This window comes from Scyliorhinus canicula, chromosome 18 (assembly GCF_902713615.1).
Source record: "Scyliorhinus canicula chromosome 18, sScyCan1.1, whole genome shotgun sequence".
NCBI classification, from domain to species: Eukaryota; Metazoa; Chordata; class Chondrichthyes; order Carcharhiniformes; family Scyliorhinidae; genus Scyliorhinus; species Scyliorhinus canicula.
In genome coordinates, this window is record NC_052163.1 from 87,097,760 (window position 1) to 87,110,217 (window position 12,458).

At 46.9% G+C, this 12,458-nt stretch overlaps 1 long non-coding RNA gene across 3 annotated transcripts in view; it reads left to right on the forward strand.

The window, feature by feature from the left end:
• The first annotated feature begins 289 nt into the window (after window positions 1-289).
• Window positions 290-12,458, forward strand: part of LOC119952983 — an 80,724-nt gene continuing 68,555 nt past the window's right edge. For all 3 annotated transcript variants that reach the window (XR_005457920.1, XR_005457922.1, XR_005457921.1), the window contains exon 1: window positions 290-803. This is a non-coding gene — a long non-coding RNA (uncharacterized LOC119952983). The remainder of the gene's footprint in view (window positions 804-12,458) is intronic.

Here is a 12,458-nt window from a genome sequence, read left to right on the forward strand (position 1 = left end):
AAGAAAAAAGGGAAGTGGGAAATGTGAACATGCAGAAGCTGTAATATATGTTGGGCTGGATTCTCCGTTATTGGGACTATATCACCACGCCGGCTTCAAAACCGTGGAGTTTTACTTCTGATCCTGGAATAAAGGGACACGAATCCCCAGCCTTGCAGGGGGCTAGCAGGGATCCGGAGTAAATCTCGCAGCTTTTGCTGCAGATATGGGCCCCTGCACTTCCGGGTCAGAGGCCGCGCATGCGCACGGCGGCGGCCTCCAGCGGCCATGCTGTGCTCCATGGCAGACTCAGACCGCGGAGCCAGACCCAAGAAGGAGACCCCCAGATCCAGCCCCTCATGTTTCTCAGAACTATGCAGAGATTATATTAGTTTCTGTGTCTAGCAGATGCTGTAAAATGTCTACTCCATGCTTCATGGTTCAGCTCTGGCTTTCAACTCCTTCTGCAGCTTATAAACAAATTTATTACCGAGACTGCACCCAGGCCTAATCAATCGGGCACCGTGAGCACCAATTGTAAACAAACTCAAATGATCAAACACAAAACAGGAGACCCTGTGTGGAAAGAAATGTTTGGGTCGATTACATCTTATGGCCAAGGAAATGGTGTATAAAGGAGCAAGGATTTTAATGAATACAACAGGGTTAGAAGACTGCGGAAAGAGCCCCTGAGCTGAAGTAATGGAACCTAAAATGTTGGCTGGAACCTAAAGTTGCCTTGCTTATAACTCAACAAGATAAAGATGGCAGAGAAGATGGGAAAGAGAGAACAACGCATACTATACTATCCAGTGACTGAACAGGTAATGTATGTTATCTTTGGAACCGTAAATTACTGCCTAAACACTGTAATGTATTGATCTGTGCTGTGTGAGAGGAAAAGAGATTTACTGCAATCAGCTGATGTCAGGTTCGAATCACTTGCAATTTTAACAGCGTGCAAGATTCCTGACGATCGACCATAATGCTTTTGTGCTGTGGCAGCTGGGCATTCCTAGTGTCTGCACGTCTGGAAGCAGAGTTCATGAATGACTGCTTGGAAATAAGGGATACCCATTTATAGTGTGGCTGATGCCATTTCTCAGAAACCTGACCAATAACACCTAAAAGCGGAACAAACGATATCAGATGCATTATTGAACTAATCATTGGCATGAAGATACCGCTTCCGCTGTTTGGACTGACCTGCTGGTGTCCTTCAGTATGGAGCAGCCAGAATGTCCAGAATGTTTGTGCTTAACATTTTGTAGCAGTGAGGGTTAGAATCAAAGCATAGTACAGTACAGATGAGGCCCTTTGGCCCATCACGCATGCACCGACAATCTGTAGGAGGACATCATTCATTGCCCAGAACCTCTTTGGAGTATTCTAAAGGGGAAGAGAGAGAAGATGAAATGGAGGAAAACAATAAGTCAAACTCACCATTAGCAACACATTGCTACCAGGGACGCCCAGGTTCATTTTGGTTCCTCCACTGGACCTCTCTCACAGAGCAGTACAACATTTTCCAATGGCACCAATACAAACCTTTCCTGCAATTAATCAACCAGCTCTTTCACATCCCCTCCATTGATATCCATCAATTCAGTTCTTCCCACTCACCATGACACAACTCCACTTGACAGCCAGCAACCAAGAATGGGCAAAACAGATGATGCAAAAGGACAATATTTATGTGCTTCAAATAAAGAACTGAAACATAGAAACATAATGTTGCCTGAGACATCCGATTGCATTTCCTTGTGCAAATGTAAATCATTAATCTTCATTTTAATATCACAACTTCTGTGGCTGGAGCACTTTGCTCTGCCTGTTGAGATGCTCATAATTGATGTTCTCCAGGTTTTGGGATCCATGAGGGGCCGCCCAGAATTTACCTACCCGCGCCTATTCAGGGGCAGAGTGGCCTAGCGGGCTATGAGGCAACATGTTGGCTGGCTGGAAGGGAGCAATGGGTGAGAAGTGGAAAATGCTTCAAGTGGAGTCCGCATGACTATCTCCTGTTTCGTTATCTCCCCTGAATAGGTATTCTTCCCTGAGAGAACTGTGTTGGAGTAGAATGTTCTGTGGACTGGTGGGGCACTGCATAGCCAGGATTCGGCAGTTATCCTACATAAAGTGGCATCCACAGCCTGAAAGCGCTCGCTTGGCCTGCGTGGCCTCATGTGGCACGGTGGCACTGTGAACACATGAGTACTGGCAGAGTAAGAAGGATGAAATTATCATTGTTTCACTCACTGTTCAAATCAAATCAATCTGATGCTTTATGATATTTGAGTGGCTGATATTTAATGGTGCCACAAGGTAGTTTGGTGGACACGTTAATAATAATAATCATTATTGTTTTATCTTAATAATCATAACATTCTTTATGATTGTCACAAGTAGGCTTACATTAACACTGCAATGAAGTTACTGTGAAAATCCCCCCCCGTCGCCACACTTCGGATACACCGAAGGAGAATTCAGAATGTCCAATTCACCTAACAAGCACGTCTTTCGGGACTTTGTGTGAGGAAACCGGAGCACCCGGGGGAAACCCACACAGACACAAGGAGAACGTGCAGACTCCGTACAGACAGTGACCCAAGCCGGACTCAGTCCAGCGCTGCCACAGTTGGGGGAGGGCCGATGCGTGGGCAGGGGAGGACATTATTTGGGGCTGGGGGAACTGTGGAGGGTGGTCTGGGGCGCGCGAGCCGGCCACTATTTCGCGGGTTGTGTCCGCGAGCCGCCTCCGCCATGTAGCACGGTGTGGCCACTGCAGGCCGCTGCCTGCTCATGCGTGGCCACGGACCCGGCAATTCTCCGGGGCATATCGGCAGTTAGAGCCGGGTGTTCTACGCTGTCGTACTGCTAGCCCCAGCGAAATGGCGAATCGGTGGCCGTTTTGCCCATTTCTTCACGCGTAGAACGCCACCGCTCCCACGCTGGTGTGGGAACATAGCCCCTGAATCGGAGAATCCAAACCTGCACATGGTCGAGGACCACCTATTGTTTTCTGCCTTTTCCTGCGATCTCTTCTTTTGCAATAAAGAAAAGAACAGAACCATGAGTGTATCATGCATTCAGCTAATGGACCAAGCACACTTGACATGGGTAAATATTACGGAGTAGTACACAGCAGAATAAGGATGACAGTTGAGTGGGAGTGCTGGATGGAGAGGTGGGGATGAGAGGAAGTGCAGAGAAAGAAAAGGAGAGCTGGACGTGTAAGGTAAGGAGTGATGTGATGGAGTAGGTTTGACAAGGTAGAGTGAGTGGGTGGAAAGATGCACACAACGGGATATTGGCGAAGATGGTAACTTAGTGGCAAAGTCATTGGGCTCATAATCCAGAGGGCCCAAACTAATGCACTGGGGATATGGATTAAAATCCTACCTGGATCAATAAATCTTGAAGTGAAAGCTAGTCTTAGCAATGATGACTGTAAAACCATTGCCGATTATTGAAAAAAAAGTCTTGTTCGAAACATTTTTGGAAAATAAATTTAGAGTATCCAAAACATTGTTTCCAATTAAGGGGCAATTTAGTGTGGCCAATCCACCTACCCTGCACATCTTTGGGTTGTGGGGGTGAGATCCACTCAGACATGGGAGAATGTACAAACTCCACACAGACAGTGATCCAGGACTGGGATCGAACGCGGGTTTTCAGCACCGTGAGGCAGCAGTACTAACCACTGCGCCATTGTGTTGCCCCTAAATTTAAAAAAAGTATCGCATGATCGTCCTTCTCCCATCAGTGGTGGGCGGGCTTCCTGCTGTTTAATGCCGCAAACCTCATTGGAATGCATTTGCGTCTCATTATCATGCCCATATGCCGGAGGTGAGTGCTGCACTTGTGGAGTGACTCCCCATCCACAGGGGGCAGAGGGGGTACTCGGATTTGACTTGGGGAAAAGCCGGATTGAAATGGGAGCACTGGTCTAAGACCCCCAGCGTACCGGGGTAATACTGGCTGGAGACCGGAGGAGTAAATTCCAGGTTAGGTGGAGGTTGATTTAGGGGATACCTGAGGATTGATACGAACGAGACTAGGGGCCCTTCAGGGGAGACTTGAAGGTTGGCTCGAGGGAGACCGGGTGCTTCACTTCAGGGTACCGGGGGTTTACCGCAGGGTACTGGTGGTTGACTCAGGGGAGACCAGAGGAGTGACTCCTGAGTCCAAGGGGTTAACTCGGGGAGTCTGGGGGGGGGGGGGGGGGGGGGGGGGGTTGACTGTGAAATGCGCCCTCCTGGAGCATACCTTCTGCTGCTGGGTCAGTGATTTCTTAGAAAGTTCTCACAAAGGGAAGGGAGGTGGGTGGGTGGGGAGTCATCACGGAATGATGGTTCACTTAAATCTTTGGGGAGGGGGTGCTTCTGGAGGCGCGATGTTGACAAGGGCAAAGCTAATGGAAATACATGTCAGTTATCAGTACCCATTTGACATTTCTGGAGTTAACTAGTCACGCAATTATTCCCACTCAAGCACCACTTATGCGTGTGAGTGCCACTTATTGCTGCTCACCATTTAACCCTGGGTGCACTGAATTCTAAAATCGCTGACTGCCACAGTGTCCATGTACCATTGGCTGACTGGACAAGCAACTAAATTCTCTTAAGAGTTGGCAATGGCATACTGCCCAAGGAGAGAAATTCTAATCTTTGGCTATGTACTGAGGTGCCTGTTGACATGTGCCCCCCATAGACCAGTTTGAGTGCAAGGCTTTGGAGTGAAGCTTGGGACAATCCCTACGTCGGAGATGAGAGCTCAGGATACAGCAGACTGGCCAAAGCTGTGGCCACTTAGTCACGTGGTGTGGCGTCTGTCCAAAGCAGAATGCGAAGTAGCGACTGGTCAACAATGTGGTGGCCAGAACATGGGTCATTGGGCTTTGGGAGTAGCTTCAGATGATGAATGGACAAAAAGCTATCTTTAGGAGATGGTGGCATACCATCCAGTCTCCCTCTTTGATATTGCAGTGATGAGAACGTCAGGAACATGGAGCCAGGTGATCTCGCTGACATCTGTTTGTTCAAAGGCAGGAAAGAAGAAGACGGCAATGGAGATGCCCGGCTCACCAAAGGCAGTATGTTATTCTCTAAGTCTGAATAAAGATTGTAGACTTAGTTAACACAAATACTTTATTCAATGGGTTTGTTCTGTTTCCAGAGCTTAACTAGATATAATACAGTCAAGAGGTAAGACCAGTGAAGCTAAGGTAAACTGCCTATGCTGAGCTGTCTCTGTCTGCTGCTGCTCACTAGCCCTGTGCTTCTAAAAGAGGCAGATCCTCCCTTGGGCTGGACCCTTTATACCCGTCTCTGATGCTGCCCTCTAGTGATGCTGTGGCTGTTACATCTGTCTGTAGTCCCTGGTGTATGAGCAGATGTACAGATCACTACATCCCCCCCCCTTTTATTTGAGTTATTTTTATTAGAGTGGCCTCAAGAAAACTGTACATAACAAGTGGTGAGAATACACAAATCTGCACACTGTGAAAATGATAAAAGTAATACAGAAACAATTAACTGAGTTGTGAGTCCATCGTGAGAAATGTCCATATTCTTCTTGTGCGCGTGTTGAAGTGTCGTTACAGATCTAGCGGTCGGGTGCCTTACGGCTTCTGCTGGAGCGTCTTAATGGTGGTAGTACGGATGATGGTTTGATGTCATCAAGAGTACTGTCTGGCGTTGTGTGGCGAGGAACGTCCTGTGGACAAATGGACTCCGTCAAGTCCAGTGTGGGAAATACTGGCGTTGTAGGTCGAATCTCTAATAGATCCCGGCGGTTACGGCAAAAAAGTACTCCCGCAGACAATTTGACAATGTAGGACCGCGTTGCTTCCTGCCTGATCACCGTAGCTGACTCAGACCATCCGCCTTCTGGGTCCCTGATTCTGATGGTGTCACCTATTGTCAGTGGCTTGAGTGGGATCGCATGTTGATCGTAGTATAGTTTTTGTTTGGAGCCTAGTGACCGCATGTCATCGAGAACCGGTGCGTTGCCGGGATCTCGGAATTGCTTTGCCAGTAGGGTTGTCCGGATGTCTCTGCCGAAGAGCATTTGCGCTGGCGACAGTTCTGATCTCAATGGGGTTGCTTGGTATGATAACAGAGCTAGATTGATGTCGGAACGTGACTCGGCTGCTTTGCTGATGAGTCGTTTAATGATGTGGACACCTTTTTCCCCTGTTCCATTTGATTGCGGGTAGCGATTCTGTGTCGCTCCGTTGTCTGATCTCGACTTTTTCCTGTTTGTGTTATTGAATCTGTATGTTATCGTTCGTGAAAGCTGTTTTGCTTGTTTGTTCTGGAGCAGATGTGAATTCGTGAGATTCTTTATCATGTCATGGCATGTTTGTAGTCTTGTCATTGTTTCGCAGTGTGCTGTGGCATTGTCCTTCACGTACAGAGTACCATATTGTACAGGTCGTTATTTCATTGTTGTTGTTTCTGTTGTTTCTGTCTTTGTTGTTTTCGTTGTCATTCTTGTCGTTGTTTTTGTCGTTTCTGTCTTGGTTGTTTTCATTGGCGTTCTTGTTGTTGTCCTTCTTGCTCTTTTGTCGTGCTTGCTGATTCTGTTTTTGTTGTTTCGCTTTTTTTCTTGTTCTTTTTCTTGTCATGCTTGTTGTTTCTGGGATGCTATGCTTCTTGTTGCATTTGTCGTTCTTGTTGAGCTGCATGTGTTTTTGTTGTTGCTGTTGTTCTTGTTTCTGCTGTGCTTCTTGCAGTTTTTGTTGCTCTTGTTGCGCTCAATGAGTATGCCATGTGGATTATTTGAGTCATTGTCACAGTTATTGGTGTCAGTGTCCTTTGTGGTATCTGCTACATTGAGCTTGTCTTCTTGAGAATCGTGAGAATGATCTGATGTTGCATTGATGTTGGTGACATCAGTCATTTGTGGTGGATTCGATTCCTCTTCTTTGCTTACTTGGTGCTCCTCTTCCAGAGTCATTTCTGGTTCACTTGAATCATCATTGACTTATAGCGGCTCCTCTTTTGAAGTCATTTCAGGTTCATTTGAATCATCTGTGATCTCTCTGTGCTCCTTTTCTGGAGTCAAAATCTTCACAATTTCATTTTGTTGTGGGTCGTGGTGCTCCTTTTCTGGAGTCAAAATCTTCAATATTTCTATTGATGTGGTTTCTCTGGACTCTTGGTGCTCCTCTTCTGGAGTCAAAATCTTCAGGATTTTTATTGATGTGGTCTCTCTGGACTCTTGGTGCTCCTCTTCTGGAGTTAAAATCTTCAAGATTTCAATTGACATGGTCTCTCTGGACTCATGGGTGGCCGTCCTCTGATTATTGAGTGCTTCTGTGCAGACAAGCTGAGATCTGTCAGTCTCGCTGTGATCCTGCACATCCTGTATGGGAATTGTGATTTCTTCGTGACTGGTCTCACATACAGCGGGTAGATATTCAGTGTCTTCTTCTTGTGGCTCAAATAAGCTTGATAGATCTCATGGTCTTGTACATGCATGGCGTTCGCTATGGAGGATTTGCTTGGTTCTATTTTTGAGTCTGTGACCGAGCTGTCTGTGGATGCTTGCATCACTCTCTTTGTGGAGGCTTGTGTCACTCTTTTTGAGGAGTCCTTCATCACTCTCTCTGTGGAGTCCTTCATCGCTCTCTCTGTGGAGTCTGTCATCGCTCTCTTTGTGGAGCTGTGCAGTGTTCTCACCGTAGAGTCGATCTGTGGTCGCTCAACGGAGTCGTTCTGTGCTCTGTGTGGTGTCGTCTTTGTCTTGGGTATTGCTGTCATCCCATGTATCGACGATCTGCCATGGCACCAATGGTATTGGATTCATCTCCCATGAGAAGAGCCGTATTCAGTTTTCAACCATGTTGCTGATTCTGTGATCAGGATCTCTGAGTAATTCAGCCATGTCTGAGTAGTATTGTGTGTATTGTTCGATAGACAAATCATCGCTTTTTGTTTTGGAGTTGTGATCGTTCTCTTCATGTTCAATGAACAAATCATCTTCTTGTGTGGAGGCCGGGACCCTTTGTGGTGCATGGACCACTCTCTGTTTCTTGGCGTCAGGTCGCAGCATAATCCTGCACTCACAAGTCGGGATGTCATATATGCTGGGCTGAAGATTCCCCAATCCAAAGAACTCATCATCGGGGTCTTCATGGTACAACACCTCTAGTTGCGGTTCGGATTTGGTACTGGGGTAGCCATCTCCCAAGATGAAATCTTCGTCTGAGTTGTAGTCTGTAAGGACCATATCATCTTCTAGGGCGGTACTATCTGCTTGTTCCAGGGTGTTGTGAAAGTTATTTTCAACTGCTGGTGTAAGTTTGGTCATTGTTCTGTCTTTTGATGCAAGAAAATTGGGCTTTGCAGCTTTAAATTTCTTTTCCTTCATTTTCATGCATTTCCCTTTTAAGTGGGCATGTTCCTGGTCTTCTGAAGTCATGACGCTTGTGACGTCATGCATAGGACTCGAATGCCCAAGCGCACTCCGCATTTCCTGTACCATGCGCTCTTTTCGCAACTGTGCACGTGCGGCTCCTTTCTCAAGATGGCTGCTGTTGGGAACCTCCGTCTTCCTCTGATTCAACCCTGTCTCTGCCTTGTGGTGAGTGTTTGCACCATTTTTACCGATTTTGTTTCCTAAATGATGATTCTGTGTTTGTAGAGACTCAAAGTATTGATTTTGTTTTTGTTCATAAGCAAGGCATTTTTGTATAGCGATTTCTAGAGTTAGATACTTATTTTGTGAAAGTTCTTCCCTCCAATTTTTTTCAGCTAGTCCAGAAATTAATTGCTGTATTATCACAGTGTCTCTGAAATCAGCATAATCACAGCCTTGTGGAATTAGCTTGCGATTTGTAATAAAATCAGAGATGGGCCTTCCGTTTCTCTGACAAGAGTTAAATCTTTCCAGCATCTCACCAGACTGACTGTTACAGCGTTCATCAAATTTTTTGAGTATAATTTCTACTTTGGTGTTGTCCTCACCTTCTAAGTAATTAAAGCAATTATAGATTTCTCAAGCTTCATGCCCTCCTGTTGAGAGTAATAGGGCTATTTCTGTTGCGTCAGAGGCAGTGCTTAAATCATTAGCTGTAATAAATATTTGGAACGGCTGTTCAAACATTTTCCAGTTATAACTTAAATTACCGGCTGTTCCCAGCTGCCATGGAGTTCCAAGAAGTTCCATCGAATCAGTTAGTCGTCGAGGATCCATTTGCTGTGAAGTCTTCCACAATCGAATATCTGGTTTAAGTTTTTCTTCTCCTGCTGATATCTAGCTTGCTTTCTGAAATCACTTCTGGTACCATACGTTATTCTCTAAGTCTGAATAAAGATTGTAGACTTCCAGTTAACACAAGTACTTTATTCAGAGGGTTTGTTCTGTTTCCAGAACTGAACTAGATACAATACAGTTAAGAGGTATGACCAGTTAAGCTAAGGTAAACTGCCTATGCTGAGCTGCCTCTGTCTGCTGCTGCTCACTAGCCTTGTACTTCTGACAGAGGCGTATCCTCCCTTGGGCTGGACCCTTTATACTCGTCTCTGATGCTGCCCTCTAGTGATGCTGTGGCTGTTACATCTGTCTGTAGTCCTGGTGTATGTGCAGATGTATGTACAGGTGTACAGATCACTATAGGCAGGAGCAGAAGCCTGTGGAGGAAAGGGTGACAAGGCTTACTCCAAACACAGAATGAACCAGAGAGAGCCGATGCTTGGAGATGCCTCATTAGACTCAGTATCTGCAGGCGTGGTCTGACGTACCTGTGGATGTTCGAGAACCAGTGTTGCCAAAGATTCTGCACACTCAGAGAGCTGGTTGGTCACATCTTCCACCTTCTGCAGGATGTCGCGCCACAGGAGGGCATCCACTGCCAGTGTCACTGAAAGTTACTGTGATGGTGAATTTCTACATTCGGAGTTTGCATTTGGAACTCCAGCAACTGAGGCATAACTGAGTCCAGAGTCTCGTTAATTGACTGGCGCTCAGCAGATTCCTGGCCTGCAGCAGTCCTCCGAGTACTGGGACATTGGGACGTCCCTACCTCCACCTGCTGTGGATCTGAAAGTGTGATGCGCTCACCCAATTGTGACCCCTGAGACTGCTCCAATACTAAGTTCCACCAAGGTGTGTGTGTGTCTGCGCTGGAGGAGAGGGTGGGCTGAGTGCTCTGGCGGTTCTTATATTTCAGCGTGCATGAGCCCTTCCTCTGTGCTGGTGTCAGGTCTGGAGTCGAGGACCTGGCTGGTGGACTTCCTGGGCTGCTTCCCAGATTTGCCTGTGAAAGGAAGGAGAGGTCATTGGTGCAAGGCATGGGCCTGAGAAACAGGAGACATGACTCACAGCACCGATGTCTGATTTAAAAAAAAACATTGTTCATGGGATGTGGGCGTCACTGGCTGGGCCAACATTTATTGCTCATCCCTGAGGGCATTTAAGAGTCAACCACATTGATGTGGATCTGGAATCACATGTCGGCCAGACCAGGTAAGGATGGCAGATTTCCTTTCCTAAATGACATTAGTGATCCAGATGAGTTTTTATGATGATTGACAATGGTTCCATGGTCATCATTAGACTTTTAGAGACAGATTTTAAAAATTGCACCATCTGCCGTGGTGGGATTTGAACCTGAGTCACGAGGCCCTGGCTCTCTGGGTTACACCACTGCCTCCCCATGATTGATGATGCTGTGCTGGATCCTCGCTTGGTTTATCACTGCTGACCTCACCATCAGCACAGGAGCGGTCAATGTCCTTCCCGGCCAGCTGGCTGACTCTGTCCATGAAGTCCATAGGTCCCTTCAGCTTTGACAGCTCTGACGGGCAGCACGGTAGCACAGTGGTTAGCACAGTTTGATTCTCGGCTCGGGTCACTCTCTGTGCGGAGTCTGCATGTTCTCCCTGTGTCTGCGTGGGTTTCCTCCGGGTGCTCCGGTTTCCTCCCACAATCCAAAGATGTGCAGGTTAGGTGGATTGGCCATGATAAATTGCCCTTAGTGTCCAAAAAGGTGGGGTGGGGTTACTGGGTCGCTGGGTTACGGGGATAGGAAGGATGTGTGGGTTGGGTAGGGTGCTCTTTCCGAGGGCCAGTGCAAACTCGATGGGCCAAATGGCCTCCTTCTGCACTGAAACTTCTATGATTCTATATCTCTGCCCATCTGGGATCTCTCCCTCTTGTGATCCAGCTTCTTCTGCATGAAAACTGATGGAGAGAGTGTTAGCAGGACCCTGCCTGGGCAGATGATAGGGATGCCTGGCTTGGCATTTGAGGATGGTGAGTGAGAGGTGATGAGGACACGGCCCACAGGGGAGATGAAGATGTGTGTGGGAGAGCAGGTGGTAGCGTCCCTTGAGCTGGCAATGAGTGAATTCCCCTGTGGTTGTGTAATGGGAGTGTGAACTGAGAGTGATAAGAAGTGACTTACCCTGACAGAAGGGAGGAGACTATTCATCCTCTTGTGGAACTGGGTGGCTGTCCTCTTCTGCAGGCATTGGCACTCATAGCCACTGCCACAGCCTCCCCTGCTGGGTTGGTGACATGGTTGGCTGGCAGAAGTCATCACGTTGGGCCTCTGCTGCATCCCCGCGTCTCTCCCGGGTGGTGTCGGAAAACTTGGGGGCTGATTCCTTGGCAGCCAACACTTCCTGGCATCCTGCCAAGTGTGGCTGCTGTGTGCTTGGGCAGTCTTTAGATGTGGCACCCGGATGATTGCACCGCTGAGATGATGGTGGGGCAGGCGAATCAGAGGCCGCCCCGCTAGTGATACGCGCGGAACCTGTGCACGAAAATTGTTCTCACTAAGTGCTGCACAATAGGCCATGAAAAGCCGTCCGTCGGCCCAACATCAACCTTTGTCGACATTGGAGGAAATCCCACCCTCTATTTCTGTCGCAGTCTTTCCAAGTAATCCTAATCTTATGAAAAAGAGATTGCAAACTTGCCGTTGAAGCTTCCTGATGATCCTATAATGCATTCTCAGTATCAACAACCAACTGTCAATTTGGGAAGACCATGAACAAAGTTTTTACAGACTTTCCTTTTTATACTCTCTGAGGTAGTTTGGCGGGAAGTAACTGGCTCTGACATTCAGAGCTCTCTACCGCTGTCAACTTTGTTGATCATTTAATTAATTGTAAATTTTAAGACCAAGAGAAATGTTTTCATACGGCATCTGTTAGTCCACTGAACTGACCTCATAAAAATGTTGCTCCAGGCATCATTTTCTATCAGCTTGATTTAAAAATCTTTTAACTGGCTTTTAGTTTTTGACCCGTGACTAATTTGTTGTCTTCTGCTGTTTTACTGCCCATTTAAGTGACCCATTTCACACACTGTAAAGTCTGCCCTGTAGCCGTTCATTCCGTACTTTGACCTATTTTACTGATGGTTGAACTGATTGAAGCTGACTGATAAACAGTTGTGATAAACATAATAACACATATTTTCACACAGCTCTTAGCAGTCAGGAAGACATTGAGAGCTTCTTG